This window comes from Trachurus japonicus, chromosome 15 (assembly GCF_045865225.1).
Source record: "Trachurus japonicus isolate A0001 chromosome 15, Traja_1.0".
Classification (NCBI taxonomy): domain Eukaryota; kingdom Metazoa; phylum Chordata; class Actinopteri; order Carangiformes; family Carangidae; genus Trachurus; species Trachurus japonicus.
The window spans coordinates 5,665,851-5,673,993 of record NC_140921.1 but is presented as its reverse complement, the minus strand read 5'-3'; positions in this window follow the sequence as shown (position 1 = coordinate 5,673,993).

Genomic DNA, 8,143 nt, shown 5'->3' with positions numbered 1-8,143 from the left:
ATAAGATAAATATACACAACAATTGTTGTTCTATTCACAAAACCACCATCGGGGGCGGGGGGGGCGCCACTAAACAGCAATAACACAGACGCACCGTGCCGTGTCACAGCCTCTCGCCGCGGAACGTGAGGCTCTGCCGGCCACAGCGGCTCGCGAACACCGGTCCCGCCGGTGGTCGCGGTCCGTCTGTGGTACGGGTCGGTGGTGCCGGTCTGCTTTGGTCCAGAGACCATCAGATTTTACCGCGGGAGGACTTTGGGGAGGACACGGTGTTGCTCCAGATGAAGACTGGGCGGGACAGTGGGCTGAGAGCTTCCTGGTTCAGCTCCCAGCTGCTGCAGCCTCGCGGGTGAGAGCAGAGCAGCAGCAGAGCAGCTGCTGCATCCACATGCAGACCTCCGTTTGCAGAAGCTGAGTTATGATAAAAACTTCCAGATCATGAGCTGTCATGTGACTTTGATCGTCATCTATTTCAGTTCTCCTCGTCGTAGAGTCCCCAAATTTACATATAATGTGTATTAAAGTGTCTATTTTCATAATTTAAAAAAAAAGCAAAAAACGAAAAATTTCGTTTTTGGCACTCAACGCATGGGAACGAAAAACGAGAAATTACGTGGTTGGCACTCAATGAGTTAATTGCTTGTCTGGGTAAATAAAGGTTAATAAAATCTACAAAACACAAAATGGCTTCGGGTCTCTCAGATCATCTGTGACTGATCTGTAATGTACATTTTTATGTCTATGACCCGTGGATGAACTTCGAAGATGTTTGTTCATGAACTTTAGGTGAACTTAAGAGAGAGTGAAAGTTGCTCATGTAGTCATGTGTGTTTTGGTTTTTGTTTTGTGAGAATTATGCTTAAGGAAGCAGTTGTCTACATATTAAAAACCACAGTGTGATGTCAACGTGCTGCGTTGTTAAAAAACCACTATAAAACTTTATGTTACAGGCTCTCTTTCTGTCTTTACATGAGTTAATCTTATCATAGCCCAATGATACGTCAAAAGGGCTAAGTGCAACCTTGTACTATGATTGGGGAAGCCAAATCTCGGTGTGCACTCTCATACAGACTATTGTGTGTATACATGACACAGTCCACCTCTTGCAAGATAAAATAAAGTGCTTTAAGTGAAACCTCTTTTTGCTGGACTTGTGATTTTCTCTCTCAAGTTAAAGGAAATTTCCACATGGTCTTCTATATGAGAGAAGGTTGACATGAAGTAACAATTTCATATAAACTACACCTTTAAAGCCTCTGGAAGCATGACTTTAGTAAATAGTAAAAATATTTCTATCATATCAGTCAAGTGTAATGGAGATTTGCATATTTGTGAACATAGCCCGACAGAATCTTGTGCAGATTTAGGAGCTATTCCTATCTGTAGGTCCACAAATAAACTTACAGTAAAATAAATAGGCAATCATTACAATATTACATCACACAACGGTTGCTGCTTTGCCCTTGTATTGCTCTGAATCCCTGCAATAAATTCTATCAACTTGGATTTAAAGGGTAATTGCCGTTTTTTACAATCTGGACCTTATTTCTAGCATAAAATACGATCATTTACTCGCCTATAGATAACTTTAGTGTTAATACAAGTCATTCCAACGAAATTAGATCCAGCCGAGAGCCGCGTATATCCATATAATGGAGTCTACAGGGCAGCCAAATGCAGCCTCCAAATAACACATTATCTGCCACAAATCTCGTTCATTTCACCAATATTTTGTTATGATACACTAGTGCTATTTACCTCTGAGTCCGGGGTTAGCTGTTATCAACATCCGGGGCCTGGAGGTTGACTTACTAACCTCTGACCTGGATGATATCTGTGATCACTGTGATCAAAGTGCAGGTATCTATGGCAATTTTTAGTTTAACTTATATTACAATGCAAAACAGCCCAACAAAGAATGAGCACACAACTTAAACTCGCAAACACTCACTATATCTAAATGCACTATAGATATGGCTAAATACAACTGAAAATCATCACAGATAATTGGTATATTGGTAGATATGATTTTGCAGTTTTGGTCACAGTTGATTTCAGTAAGTTATTAAAGGAAGTCTTCAGTTTCATTCTTTCAGACCTACAATACTAGGAAACAGCCCCAGGTTAAATTTGCCTGGAATTGTCCTTTAAAAGTATTGAAAAATGGGTCATTGTGATTGTAAAAAACTTTATGAATATGATATGTCTTCATGTCTTGTGATGTTTTTGTCGAGCTGACCTTGCAACTGCTTTTGCTTTTGCAGCAGCAACAGCAGTCTTTGCCTTTGTTCATGCTGAAGCTGCTAACTATTTTATTTCAACTGCTGACTCTTTTATTGCTTTTACTGCTTCTGCTGATTTAACTTCTGAGTTTGTTTCATTATTACGGCTCTTGTTGACTCTGCTGCCACTTCTAGATCTTCAGCTGCAACTTTGCACGTAGCATTGTATGTTTTATAGTGTTTTTCCGTTTAGTGCTGTAGTTATATATTTGGCCACAAGAGGGAAGTGATTAACTGTTGATTTTTCCAAGTATGTAGTGTCACCTGTGTCCTGGTCCTGCTTCATGTAAATGTTTCATGTAAATTTAACATTCATAATATTAACATTAACACAACTCAACACAACATAACAATCAATACAATGCTTTTTGCAATTCTTTTCAAATTCTAACCATCCACCCCATTCTCATCAAACAGAGACTATGTAAAGGTTGTCCATTTCAGCTTTCTTTATTTCATCTTATGAATTGACAACTAGCATATTTACAATTAAAGAAGAAGAAGAAATGAATTGACCATCCAGCACATTGTTTGAGAAATACAATTAAACTTCACCCAAAAAGAAACATGGAAAAGGAAAACCCTGAAAACTTTTACTCAAACATAACCTTACACCTGTTACATGAACATTTATCTCGACTAAAAAATATTATATTAACAATGATGCTAAATATTGACCTGTTTTATGAAAAAAGCGCAAATATATATACATAACATGTTTGTAGCATTAGCTCCTAGTGTCTGTTGTCCGGACCGGACAACAGACACTAGGAGCTAATGCTACAAACATGCTTGGAATGTGGACTTATTTAATTTTTTTCGGGACAATTACGCAATTTGGGGCTTCAGCACAAGACGGACATTACATACGAGCATCATGGAGGTATTTGGATGTTTTTTTGTGTGTGTTTTTTTACGAAGAGCTCTGGTGTCCCTTTACAACCGTTGCATTGAAATGCACTGCTACGCCAAGACCCCCTGTAACTCAGAGAAGGGACGGTGGACTCTGAAAATTCTTCCAGCCCTTAGTCAACATGAGGGTGAGTAGATAATGAGCGAAATATCATTCTAGGGTGAACTATCCCTTTAACAACAACTCTGCCTGGTTGGTTTAGGTGAATCCAAACTTAGCTCCTAATCAATGTTGTGAAAACAGTTGCCCCCTCTCCAAATAAAGAGCATCTATAAAGTCTCCAGCAGAGGTTCCTATTACCCATAGTATTATAACTCAGAATGATATAAGCTGTCTTGCAGGCTGGGCACATGGCCCTCATACACTGGGTGATACACTGATTGTGTTGAAAAAGGTCAGGTATCAGACCGGTTGGACAACTTTTACATTTTTTACTTTTACTTTTGCTTTTACTACAATGCATGTGGACACAAAAACAACCTAATGAATAATGATTATTATGCAACAACCGAAACAGTCACATAAACACTCTCATAGTATCTACAGAATAGTAGATATAATTTTAATAGTGGAAGAAGAACTTGCAAACACACTGAACACACTCTTTTTTGTCCATTTACATTTGATTGGTTTAAACCGACACCAAGCCTATTCATGATTTTCAAAGAAATTACATTCATATTTTGTAAGACAAGCACATTGTTCGAGAAGCAGAATTAAACCCCATCCACAAAGAAATATGCAAAACAAACCTGTAGACTCCAGGACATTTACAGAAACTGAGACTTGTTACATGAAAACTCATCTTGACGATTTCTGCTCATGATTATTAAACCATTTACAAGTGTACGCATTACATAGACAATGTTCTGGACACAAACTGATCTGGATGTGCATGTCACTGGTTTGGAAAATCAAACTAGGCCTAATTAAAAAAAAAAAAAAAAGAAAGAAAGAAAAGTAACTGAGTGTAGTAACTCACACCGCAATCAGGGTATCTCAGGAAGAACTGGTTTACTTCACTTTTAACCGGAGGAATGCAGGCAGGGTACACATCGACACGCATCACATTGGGCTGGCCATGAACGTCAACAACCCTCACTTCCTCTGTGTGTATTACTGATTCTCTACACCCACTGCGCCCTCTTGTGGGCATTCACAATACTACATCTCATTACTACACTGAGGCATTTTGAACTAAAGATTGGTTGATTCACTGCTTCACTTAACAGAGTCCTCATCTTCTTTAACTGATGTATTTGGTGAATGTCATTTTCTACAGTCAAATGTGTGATAAATATGATGACTCATATGAAATAGTTAGCAGCATTTATACAACCAGATTCCTAAGTCCACACCAACTCCAGCTATATCACAAGATTAGAGACATGATCTTGTGATATAGCTCAGACTAAGAAAAATGGTAACACTTTACAATAAGGTACACAAAATTAGAGTAGTTAATGAGGAACTAATGAATAACTAATGAGGAACTAATGAGTAGTTAGTGAGGAATTGAGGTACACAAAATTACAGTAGTTACTGAGGAACTACTGATTAATTAAAGCAGAAGTAAGTGATATATTTGTGTTAATATAAGTCTTAAATAGTTATATTTTCCGACAGCAATCACTTACATAGAGTGTTTGGTCTGAAACACGGGTCTGTCAGTCACTCTGCTCTGCTCTGAGCCGAGGAGAAAACATTTATCGTATCCTACAGTTTTTATCCAATGAGGAGAGAGAACGGCATGCAGGGCTGTGTGTGCAGCCAAGGGACGCCGTGAATGTGGTGACGTAGGGACGAGGACTGTTATGGTGCGTTCAAGGAAACTCGTAACTCGTGTTTTTCCGACCTGTGAAGTCATACCAGTTCAATCTGGTACAAGTTCACGGGTCGGAAGTTACGAGTGGCCGTTATAGTGACTTTCACCGGTAAAACAGGTCGGAAAAACACGAGTGGGTTGCCTGGAACGCTACAAAGTCGTAAGTTGTGACTTGAAGCTGTAATTTACGGTTTCAAAAGCCTGCCTGGAACGCAGCATTAGCCAAAACGACCGGATCGCTTACTTCTGCTTTAAGGTACACAAAAAGGGTAACTAATGATTAAGTAATGATTCAGTACTCATTACCTACTCATTTTGATGTCTCACTTTACCTTAAGGTACACAAAAAGGGTAACTAATGATTAAGTAACAGTTAGTTCCTCAGTTATTTGATTAAGAGTTACTGAAGAACTCACCATTAAAGGGATAGTTCACCCTAGAATGATATTTCGCTCATTATCTACTCACCCTCATGTTGACTAAGGGCTGGAAGAAGTTTCAGAGTCCTCCGTCCCTTCTCTGAGTTACAGGGGGTCTCGGCATAGCAGTGCATGTCCATATAACGGTTGCAAAGGGACACCGGAGCTCTTCGTAAAAAAACACACACAAAAAAACATCCAAATACCTCCATGATGCTCGTATGTAATGTCCGTCTTGTGCTGAAGCCCCAAATTGCATAATTGTCCCGAAAAAAATTAAATAAGTCTATATTTTAAGCTTGTTTGTAGCGGAAGCTTCTCGAAGCTCCTCTTCCTGGTCCGTCCAAATCTCGCGTGATTTGCGCCGGCGTCAGCATGCGTCAGTGCGGTTACTGCGAATCACGCGAGATTTGGACGGACCAGGAAGAGGAGCTTCGAGAAGCTTCCGCTACAAACAAGCTTAAAATATAGACTTATTTAATTTTTTTCGGGACAATTACGCAATTTGGGGCTTCAGCACAAGACGGACATTACATACGAGCATCATGGAGGTATTTGGATGTTTTTTTGTGTGTGTTTTTTTACGAAGAGCTCCGGTGTCCCTTTGCAACCGTTATATGGACATGCACTGCTATGCCGAGACCCCCTGTAACTCAGAGAAGCCACGGAGGAATCTGAAACTTCTTCCAGCCCTTAGTCAACATGAGGGTGAGTAGATAATGAGCGAAATATCATTCTAGGGTGAACTATCCCTTTAACTAATAGTGGGTTCCTCATTCACTCCAAATTTGTTTCATAGTAAATAACTACTCTAAAGTTTGTGCACCTCAAACAACTTTACTGTGAACAACGGTGTGATCGGTATACAGTACTTTACACACAGCCCCCATGATACATTCATTTAGCCTACCAAACATGTGACAAACTATCATATTCATTTCGAAGGCATCATAGTACATAATAACATGGATGGTCATATTAATGTGTATGTGGTCTGAAATTAATGAATAAAATCTTCTCAAGAATCTTGCTGTCTGTGATTTTTTTTAAGGAACTAATTGTAAAGATGAAGAAATGAAAAACCACTCATTATGTATCACTTTAGGACTACTGGACAGGTTATTGAGTAATGATTCTGTACTGATGAAGTAACTAGTTCACTAATCATCAAGTTGTGATTAACTATCTATGAAATTTGATCATGAGTTAATGAAGAATTGATCATTAATAGTTCATCATTAGTTCCTCAGTAACTACTCTGAAATTTGATCATGGGTCCCTGAAGAACTGACCATTAACTAATAGTTAGTTAATCATTAGTTCCTCAGTAACTACTCTTATTTTGTGTACCTCAGTTCCCTAACCAACTACTCATTAGTTCCTCAGTAACTACTCCTCTGAAATTTGATCAGGGGTTCCTGAAGAACTGACCATTAACTAATAGTTAATTAATCAGTAGTTCCTCAGTAACTGTAATTTTGTGTACCTTAGTTCCTCAGTAACTACTGTAATTTTGTGTACCTCAATTCCTCACTAACTACTCATTAGTTCCTCATTAGTTATTCATTAGTTCCTCATTAACTACTCTAATTTTGTGTACCTTATTGTAAAGTGTTACCTAATTTTTTTTTAAAAGAAAATAAACCGAGGCATTTTTGACTAAAGTTTGTTTCACTGCTTCACTTAATAGAGTCCTCATCTTCTTTAACTGATGTATTTGGTGAATGTCATTTTCTACAGTCAAATGTGTGATAAATTTGATGACTCTTATGAAATAGTTAGCAGCATTTATACATCCAGATCCCCAGAGCACACCAAGTCCAGCTATATAACAAGATTGATCACGAGATATTACAATTTGACTCATGTGAGAAACACCAAACCACCACTGAGTCAAGATTAACAGCTCCTGTGTTAAAGCTTTAGTTGGAAAAAAAGTGTCACTATATTCTGACAGTCAGACATTAAATGAGTAATTTAGGACAAAATCCAACTCCTCTGGCTCCACCTACAGCCTGTAATCGTATTTGCCGAACTCCACCGTGATCGACGATTCTCCACCAGTCAGGTAGAGGGAGCAGGAAGAGCAGCCAATCGCCACTCATACACGTCGGACGAAAGTGAAAGTAAACTCTGCGACTTGGTCGAAAATTTCAAGATGATACACACCGTCAGCTCCCTCTTTTCACCTCTGTCAACCCCCCTCCCTCCACACACACAAACACACACAAGAAGAGTGTGTTTCATGGTGAGATTGTTGTGTGTGTGTGTGTGTGTGTGTGGGGGGGGGGGGGGGGGTATTGTCTTGAAATTTCCAAACAAGTCGCAGAGTTTACTTTCACTTCAAAAACCACAACAAAAAACAAAGAAAGCTCACCCCCCCTCTCTCAAACAAACAAAGAAAAAATCAACAGGTGATCATAGCAACAGATTTCCCCACCCACAACCATGTGACCCGACTCAATAGGATTAAACAAAATCAAAGACATTGGTGATCAGATAATTGGTATTCATGTATGTATTGGTATATTGGGAGAAATAAGTTTCAGTACAATTTTAGTCAGGGAATATTGATCAGTTGATTTCAGTTTTACTTTACTATTTGGTTCTGGAAAGATGTCCCAAATTCTGATTAGTTCTTCTAGGGGGGAATTCATTTGCACATTTGCTCATTAGTAATCAGGAAGAACAGCACACAATAAAC